Here is a 9816-nt window from a genome sequence, read left to right on the forward strand (position 1 = left end):
GGACGACGCCGGGGGAGGGGCGCGCGGGAGGAGCCGGGGACCCCGACCTTGGGCGCCCCGCGGAACCCGGACTACAGGTGCAGGAGCTGGACCGCAACTTCACCCTGGAACACCCGGACCGCACACCCACAGGAAGAGGACTCTGACTCCCCTAACAGCCCCACGCCCAGCCCCCCACACTCACAGCTGACCCCTGTTGAGCCTGACCCTGACCCCTTGGAGCCCCCGACACAATCAGGGACGCCCTAGCGGCTGCGCCCACCTCCAGGATACCTCACCCCCGCTGCGTGTTCCCCGCAGGGACCCTACAGTCAAAGGCGCAGCCCCCGGCGACTGCAAGCTGCATGATCTGGGCTCCCAGGGAGACCCAGGCTGTTTGGGTCCCGAGGAGAGGGTAGTCCCTTACCTCTGACCCTAGCGCCCCTTTTGGGCTCCGTGCCCTCAGACCCTTGGGCCAGCCCTACCTGCTCAGAGGGCGTGGAGGTCGCGATCACGCCGTGCTCAGCCAGCCCCTTCCGGTGACCGCAGCCCCTAGAAGGCCCCTGGGGTCAAGCGACGCGCCTAACGTAGCCCGCCGGGACCTAAGCTGGTGGCCGTCATTCAGATGGCCTGCTGAGGGCTGGAGCTGGCCTTGAGCCGCGGCCACTTCTCTAGGGAGTTACTTAATGGACCGCTCTCTACTTAGAACACCAAACAAAGAAACACCACAGAGTCTGAGAAGAACCCAGATTTGACATGCAGAGAAGTCGTGCCCTAGCACTAGTCAAGATTGAAAACCCATTCAATAACCCATTAGGAAGGCTGATTATGTGACTGTTCTTTCCAAATTAATGTATAAGTTTAATGTTGTCCTAACAGGACGTTTCTTAGACTTAACAAAATTCTAAGTTCAACTGGAAAAATAGCCCAAAACAGCTATCATTTTACCCCCTTGGGAACAAAAAATGGAATGAAGTTGAATTTGCCCTAACAGATATTAAAACGAGTTATAAAGTCAATTCAGTGCCGTGTAGACTAGGAAACAATCAAAAGCCTAGGAACAGAACCTAGAAATGGTAAGAACATAATAAATTAAAGGAAATATCCAACATCCATGAAAAAGGAGTTATCAAGTGTCTGTGAAGAAAAGAAAAATTCCACCAGTAGAGCTCAGTAGGGAACTCATTATTTGCAGAAACTACTGAAAAAAATGTCAATGCTCTCCTAACCAAAGACATGCAAGTTAAAACTACAAGATGCTAATTTTTTGTTTTTCACCAACTTAGAAATCATTTTCAAATGATAACCTTCAAACACAGGCAGGAGTCTGATCTTATGGGTAATCACTCTCATACACTGTTGGAAGCATATAAATAGCCTCAGAAGTCCAGGAGTTCAGCAGTATGAGTCAAAAAAAATTCTTTTTAAATTCTCATACCCCCTTGGACTGGTACTAATTCATCTTTCAGGATGCTAAAGGAATTAACCACATTTGCAGACAATAAACTTAATTATCTGTCTCTCTAACCAGACAATAAGCTTGGAACGCCAGCACCAAGAGCACACCTGAGATTTAATAGGCATTCAATAGTAGCTTGTTTCATTTACATTTGAAAATTAATGTATAATCATCATTTTCCCATGTCATTTATAATAATGAAAAAACTCATACACAGAATAAAGTTCTGACAATAGGGAATTGGTTAAATAGTCCATATGATGAACTGTTAAGTAGCCACTACAAGTGGCGTTTATAAGGATGTTTTATGATCTGGAAATGTGAAAATGATTACGTTGAAAAAGCAAAGTACTAAATTGCATGAAATAGATGTATGCAAAATATTGATCTATGGAGAAGTAAATGAAGAAAATGTATCAAACTATTTACTGAGGTTCTCTCTAGGGGTTGGGATTTTTTTATATACATGTATGTTTTAGTGCATGTTTTACTACAAAAGTAATGTTTCTTTTTAAAATTTATTGGGGTAACATTGGTTAAGAACATTATATAATTTCAGGTGTACAACATTATGATTTGACATCTGTGTACTCTATTGCATACTCACCACTTGAAGTCTAGTTTCCTTCCATTACCAAATATTTGACCCCTTTTACCCACTTTGTCTCCCTCCAAAAAGTAACATTGCTAATTAGAACAATTCTGCCTAGATTGGAAGACATTTTTTCAAAGTTACTAATTCTCTTCCCTCCTAAACTCCCTCCCATCTGTCCTCTGAAGTAACCTGAACAGTTTGACATGTATTTTCACTTCCTTCTCTGACATCGATGTGTATCTGTTCACATGTTACAAAAAAAGACCTTACTGCTTTGAAACTATAAAATATTATATTCTATAAACTTTAAGTCTCTATAGAACTTACACTAGAATTGCTCTTTGCCCTCTAAGAATCTATCGCAGACATCTTTCTAGTTCATGTCCACAATTCATTCTTATTAATAGCTGACAGATTCCAGGGTATGGGGTTTCCATAAACACTTCCTTAATTATGGACATTCAGGTTATTTACAGTTTCGTGCTTTTAAAATTATTTTTAAGTCCCTGGATATATATCTTTACATACTCCTGCCTTTGTGCAGAATAGTTTACTAGAAGTGAAATTTATAGGCTGAATGACACACAGGCATTTTCAATTTTTATAGGTTCTGCCAGGTATACTTTCCCAAGAAGACGTACCAATTCATATACTGCGGTGAGTTTTTATTTTTCCTGCTGCTTTAACTTTCTCAAGTTTTACATACTTAGTACATATTCCTTTTAAAATCAGGGGAAAAATCTAAGGGGAGAAAAAAGATTTCTAAATGACAGTGAGCTAGACTCTCAACGTCTCTGTCCTGGTTCCTGGGCAGTCTCCCCACCCCCAGTGCCCACCCCCAAGCCCATTTCTTGAAAAGTATTTGATAAAATCCAAGCATGGTTACTCCCTTGCTTCTGGTGCAATTTTATATAGCATTTAAACTTAAAAACTTGGGAGGAAGTTCTTGATATGCTATTAAGTGAAAATAGCAGATTTCAAAATTTCATTCTAACAGCAACCTATAAAACTATATTTGAGTAGAAGATAATATAGAAATATAAAACCCACACAGTGGTGAGGATAGGAGAACCAAAGAGTACCGGGCTTATTCTGTGTCCCAACTCCCTCTGGATTCTCTGTGTGTCTAGTCTGGGACCTAACCTCTCTGATCATCTTTCCTCATCAGTCATTGAAAATAATAATGTCACCTGCTCATGAGGCTTTTGGGAGGAATAAGATGAGGCTAGGTAGGTGGAGTACAGAATCAGGCTCTGACAAGCCCTGGGTAAAGTAACTATGTTTGTTATGTCATGTAAGATGGATCAAGTAAAGACAATAGAGCTTATTTGTTACTGTCATCTATTTGCAAAAAAAAAAAAAAAAAGAGAGAGAGAGAGAGAAAAAGAAAGAAAGAAACGAAACGAAAAGAAAGAAAATATACAAAAATACTCCAAAAGGGTGAATCACAGCTTCTTAACATGACAGCCAGATTTAATAAATAAAAAATACAGGATGCCCAATTCAATCTAAATTTCAGATAAACAACCAATAATATTTTAGTATAAATATGTCATATATAATATCACATCTCACTACCCCAAGCTCAAGCTGCATTGGCATACTCTCTGTTCTTGCACATGCCATGATTCTCCTCCCACTTCTAGGCATTAGCACCCAGGGCTCCTTCTACCTGGGCTACCCTTTCTCCTTCTCCCCAACCTCTGCCTGGTGAGCTCCTACTCAGCTCAGACATCATCTCCTTCAGGAAATCTCTCCTGATCCCAGCTGTTCCCCCCAATATGGTCCTGATGTTGTTGCTGGGTGGTTGCCGTGAGAGAAGACTTTGCCTTGCTCATTCTTGTAGATCCAAGACCCAGGTCATGAGACCCAGGTGCTCAATTAAAAGTCAAACAAATAAATGCATTTCCTCCTGACCCCTGCTTCCCTCCTGCCACAATTTATAATTTATCTCACCTGCTGCTTCTCAACCTACATAGGGTTCATTCATTCTTTGTCACAGAGAATGCAATGCAGGTAATACACACAGGATATAGAGTGGAACTGCAGAAACTCAGGTCACTCATCTGAGAAACCAAATCTCTCTTGCAGGAGCAACAGCTGTACTCAAATTCTGATTGCTAATACTGTTTCCCATCGTTAAATTTTCACTCTACCAGTGGGCAAAGCACTTTACACACATGGGCCTGCTGATCCTCATCACTACCTATGAGAGGGGTACTATTACCCCATTTTATAGGTGAGAAAACTGAGGCTCAAAGAAGTTAAGGTCGCCTGCCCAAAGTCACACAGCCAAGCTCCAAATCAGACCCCCCTGACAAGCAAGAGCTTGGTGCAGCCTCTTAAAGCAGCACATCAGTTGAAGAAAAGACACCCAACATACATTTTCCCCAGAGCGACTGGGCCCCTCCCTCAGCACCCACCTCCTCTCACTTTGTCATCCACAACCCCAGGCAGAGCCAGACACCCTGAGACCAAGAGAGGACGCACATTCCACTGTCATTCAGTCAACAGTTGCTGACACTCACTCAGTATGATGAGGTGGGTTCCTGGATGGTGAACAGCACAGCAGTGGGCCCTGGCCCCTGGAGGACCACCCTCAAGGGGAGGGATGGAAGAATGCTCACAGCGGGGCAGAGCTGGGCAGAGAGAGGTGCAGACTGCTTTGCAGGGTCATAACAGGGCAACTGACTGCCCTGGTGTGTAGGGTCAAGGAAGGGGTTTTGCCCACACTCTTCCCTCTGCCTGGCATGCCTTTCTTCAGCATCAGCTCCAGTGTCACTCCTGGTGTGATTTTTTCCCCAACTGCTCTTTCTAAAACAGCCGCCCTTCACTCTCAATCCTCTCTCCCTCTTGTCCTCCCAGTCCTGCACCATCCTTATTGATGTATATGCTTCCTCGCTCACCGTCTCACCCTCACTAGAATGAGAGCTCCATCCATGAGAGCCAGGATCATCCACTACTCACCACTGGCAGCCAATGTCTGGGACCAGGCCAGGTATCCATGTGATCGATAATGATCTGATGCATCCATGAATCAATAGGTGAGACCCGAAGGCCAAACTCGAGTGGGAAGCAGGGTGAAGCCAGGCAGGGGAGTGGCATGTGCAAGTTCCAGAAGGGAGGGAGGGCTTTTTGAGGCACCTAAAGGAGGCTGGCAGGGCAGGCGCCATGCACATGGGACCGTGTGATATAATGAGAGCCTAGCGTGGGGAGCACTGTCAGCCCAGGCTCGTGTTGGGGGCACGTGAAGGAGCCCAGTCTACCAGTAACCCAGGGAAGGCCTTGGAAACCCAGTTGGAGGTGGCAATACTGTCACCAGGCACACAGGCAAAAAAGGATGAAAAAAAAAAGGGGGCCCAGTCGCTCTGGGGAAGGTTTATTGGTAAGTTAGCCAAGACATCTTGCTAAGTGGAAGAAGCAAGATGCAGAACAGTGTGTACAATGTAATTACATTTATGATTTTTAAAAATTATATACCTGCTTCCATTCCTATATATGCTTATATATCCCTATAGAAAGCTGGGGCAGGAAAAGGGGGTATGGGGGAGGGGTGAGGAAGGACTTCACACTTAACTTAGGTACTCCTGTATTATTGGAATTGTTATGTCTATGTATTACTTTTGTTATTTTTCAGAAAAATGGTTATGAAATAAAGAGAAAGAAAAACCTCAATGAGTCTTCCCTTTCTTGAGAAGCTTTGTTTGCCCCCTGCTTGGTGGAAAACTCCCCCAGGCCCTGGGCCTTCTGCTCCTGCTCAAGCCTCAACCAGCCCTTTGGTTTCCTGGTCTCCTCCCCCATTAGACTGTTAGGGTCTCTTTTGGGGTCTGCCTGCAGGATGCTATGGCCCCTGTGCCTGAACAGCTCCTGACTCAAGTGAATGGATGGATGAAGGAGGGGGCTTGGTTGTGGCTCTGAGATGGGCAGGGTGGAGGTGATGGCTGGCAGGGTTGTGTTTCTGGGGGAAGCCATGGAGAGACCCCTGGATCTAAATCCTGACTGTACCACTGACCAGTCAGCTACCCCAGAACTGACAGTCAGCTGCCTCAGAACTGACCTTTGTCAGTTGGCCTTAGTTTTCCCACCTGCAAAATGGAGCTAGCTGATAGCCATATCTGCAGACCCCTCCTCATTTCTCCCTGGAGGACAGGGTCCTGGGACACCGAGAACCTCCTAAGGGCTCTGCTCCTGTAGACAGAGGGTGGGAATGGCCCCTGTGCAGCCTTGGATTTTTCAAATTCCAGCTTTCCAGTTTTCTTCTGGGAGACTTTCCCCCATCACCAGGGCCTAGTGGGGCTTCCTGTGGCAGGGTGAGAGGGGGCCAGCTTCCTCATGGCCAGGACACCAGGAAGCCCCTAGGCTGGGACAGAAGCCTCTGGTCATAGTCACGAGGGAGGCTGGGCCCAGCGGCCCTTATCTTGCCTGACCTTGTGGAGGCTGACCACTCCCTCCTTCTGGAAAATGTGGCCCCCTATCCTCTCGGAGGCCTCTTTCTCCTTAAATCCTGATGGTCCTGGGGTGGGGCCTCAGCACCCAATTTAACCCCTGGGCCCACCATCCTGGGGTGCTTTCACTAGCCCCAGCCCAGGGCCACCTTCCAGATGCCTTTCCTGAAGACCCTGGGGCATCTCTGACTCAGCAGGCCTGTGCCTGCCCCACTGCCCCTTTCCGCCCAGTGTAGCTCCACCGAGTACCCTGTTGCCCAAGCCCTAACAACTGGCCACTCCCAGAACCTCCCACCCTCCCCCTATCAGTTCTTCAATTCGAGTTTCTGACTCTCCTTCCCTCTGGCCTCCTCCCTAGACCCAGGCCCTGCCCCCAGGCTAGGGCAGGACTCCTTCAGATAAGGGCTAGGGGCAAAGGGATACACCTGGGCTCAGACCCTGGCTCTGCCTGGACTCACTGAACGACCTTGATGAATGACCTCTCCTCTCGGAGCCTGAGTTTCTCCATCTGTACAAGGGGGAAATAATTACACCATCTGGGTAGGGTTGCCGTGGGCAGTACGTGAGGTAAGGCACATGGTGAGGGCTTGCAAAGGTCAGTTCTCAGTGGGAAACGTGGCCACCTAGAGCCCCAGGCCAACCCTTTTTTGGGCTTCTCTGTCACAAGCCAGTTGGTGCCTTTCCTAACTTAGGAAGGAATGTGCTGGCACATAGACCCCAATGCGAGCTCCACACCAGGTCCACACCAGGTCCGGACGCCTACATTGAGCAGGCAACCTGGAGTAAGAGGCACTCTGTTGGGGAAGGTGACAGAGTAAATAATTCCAGGGCACAGGGATTTTGCCTGGGGGCTGTCCATGCATATGGGAGGGGCATGTAAACTCGGTGAGGGTGGAGTGAGTTGGGGAAGGCTGCCCAAGATAGGAAGAAGGGCACTTTTGAAGGACAACTTGGAGTGAGCTGACTGAAGGGGCAGGGCAGCCAGAAGGCTAACGTTAGGGAAGAAGAAATTGAGGACGAGAGTCAAAGAACTCCGTGAGGTTGACTGACCAGGTGGTCCAGGATTCAGATCGAGCCTCCACCCAACTCTCAGGCTGAGCCGGAGGGGACAAACTCCTAGGAGGGCACCCTCTAGCCAAAGACCCTAACCAAGGGGAAGTGGCCAGTGGGGTCCCCCTTGGGGTCCTAGAAGTCCAGCCATGTGGGCACAGCCAGTCAGGTGGTCAGTTACTAAAGGATTTTAAGGGAGTTTACCTTGGGAGTTTGGGGCACGGTGGGATATACACACCTGTAGTCAGGTATCAGAGGCCAGGGCTTTTGAGTGAGAGGATCTCTAAATATAGGGCATTCCAGCTCAGAACAGACCCCAAACACCATCTGGGACAGGGACAGATGGGGCTGAGCCCGAAGCTGGCTAGACCCGTGGAGCCGGCTGGGGTGCCAGTGGTGGCACCATGGTCCCAGGAACCCTCCGTGCCCGGGTTCCTAGAGTCAGCGCTACCTGGCAATATGCTTGGTCTTACAAGCCTGAAGTTGACCCAGCATGTTCTATCTTAGGTAGAACCCCTGACCTTCTATATGCCCCCACCCGGCCTCTAAATCCAACCACCCTGGGCTGAGACAGAGAGAGGGGGTGTGACCAAAAGATGGAATCTGAGCTTTTTATATTGTCTTTCATGGTGTGTTCTTGTGGGCACAGATTTCATATAATAACTCTGAAATTGATCAGTTAACCTTATGTTTTGAAAATGCACAGTGGCTGAGGTAGAGGGTGATGAATGAACTAGTCCCGGGGTGTTCCAGCAGGATGGGGGTTCCCATGGCAAGTGGATTGTGGGAAAGACTAAGCTGTTTGGTTATCTTCATGCTGCTTTTGTGCCATCCAGCATGTGGAGAGTGAGAGCAGGAAATGATGAGAAATGTCTGAAAGCCTCTTCTCTGTTGGGGGAAGACTGGCGAGGTGCTGAGACCTGCCCTGACCAGAGGGCCCTGGGCGGAAGTGGAGAGTGCCAGGTCAGGCTCAGTCAGACCCTCTCTCTAGAACCCTCTAGATTCCCTGACTGCTGCACCTTTGACTATTGTAGGCTTCTCTGCCCTCTGGCCAGCTGAACTTCCCATCCCCCTGTTCCCTACTGGACTGGCCTGGACAGGCTTTGAGCCTCCAGGTCATCTGGTCAGTCGGGGAGAGGCCCAGTGCAGGCCATGACCAGGCATCTATTCCTTCCCATCTACCCATCTCACTAGACCTGCATGGCCTCCCCTTGCCTTTAATCAAAGTCTTCTGGTTCTCAGTGCCCTTGGAGGAGGCAGGCTGGACCCAGGACCATCTACCCCTGCCCTAGACTCCTGCCACCTGTGTCCTCACCAGCTTTCTTGGGCTTCCTTTGGGTCTTGATCCTGGACCAAGTACTCTGCACACAGGATCTTCTCAAAACAACCCCCTCGGCCCTGCCATGGATGAGGAAACTGAGGCTCAGAGAGGCCTCCCAGCTGTCTATTGGCAGACCAGGGTTCAGACGCAGTTGGCCGGGTTCCAAAGCCCAACTGCGCCACCACCACTCACTCGGTGGCTCTGCCTCCCACAGGCCACCAGGTTGTGTGCTTCTTTATTCATTCACTAAAACCTCCCAAGGCTTCTGGGCAACTAGGATTTGTGGGAGTGGGCCTGCAAGAAGAGTGAAGAGGGAGGTTTTTCTGTGGCCAGGAATCAGACTTGCCAGGCCTGATACTGGTCCCAGTTCCCCTGAAAGAATATCCCCTATGGATATGGGGATGGGGTGGGATGGGTTCCCCAGAGAGAGGAGAGGAGAAAACAGGGCTAGATGGGGTCTGAATCACAGGCCTGCAGCATCGGAGACTTTTCCGGCTCACTCTGACACAGCTTCAGGGTCTGCGCAGGCAGGTGTGGCCCCAGGCTGCTCTGGTTCTGCCCAGGTGCAGGGTCCCTGGAGAGCAACCCACGGTGTGCCCAGGCTGCCCTCTAGTGGCAGCATGAGGAAGCTCCAGGGGACTTCGAAACCCAGAAGGGACTCTACCAGCTGGTGGCACCTGTCCCCAACCCTTTTCCTCTTTCTATGCCACTGTTCCCCAAGTTTCCCCAGTGTGCAATCACTCATTATTCTCATGCCTCGGGCCCTTTTCTTTCTTTGTTCCCACTGCCTAGGATGCCCTCCTCTTCACCTGCCCCAGTGCCCAGGGTCAGAATTAGCAAAGACTTCCTCTCTTGTGCAGTATCATGTATTACTCTTTTTTAGTGGATGGAGCAGCCCAGTGCGTGGTGTAAATGCCTGGAGTGCAGGCCAGTATCTGGGCCCAGCACAGGTGCCACATACAGTGTG

Source organism: Pteropus alecto, unplaced genomic scaffold (genome assembly GCF_000325575.1).
Source record: "Pteropus alecto unplaced genomic scaffold, ASM32557v1 scaffold113, whole genome shotgun sequence".
Lineage (NCBI taxonomy): Eukaryota > Metazoa > Chordata > Mammalia > Chiroptera > Pteropodidae > Pteropus > Pteropus alecto.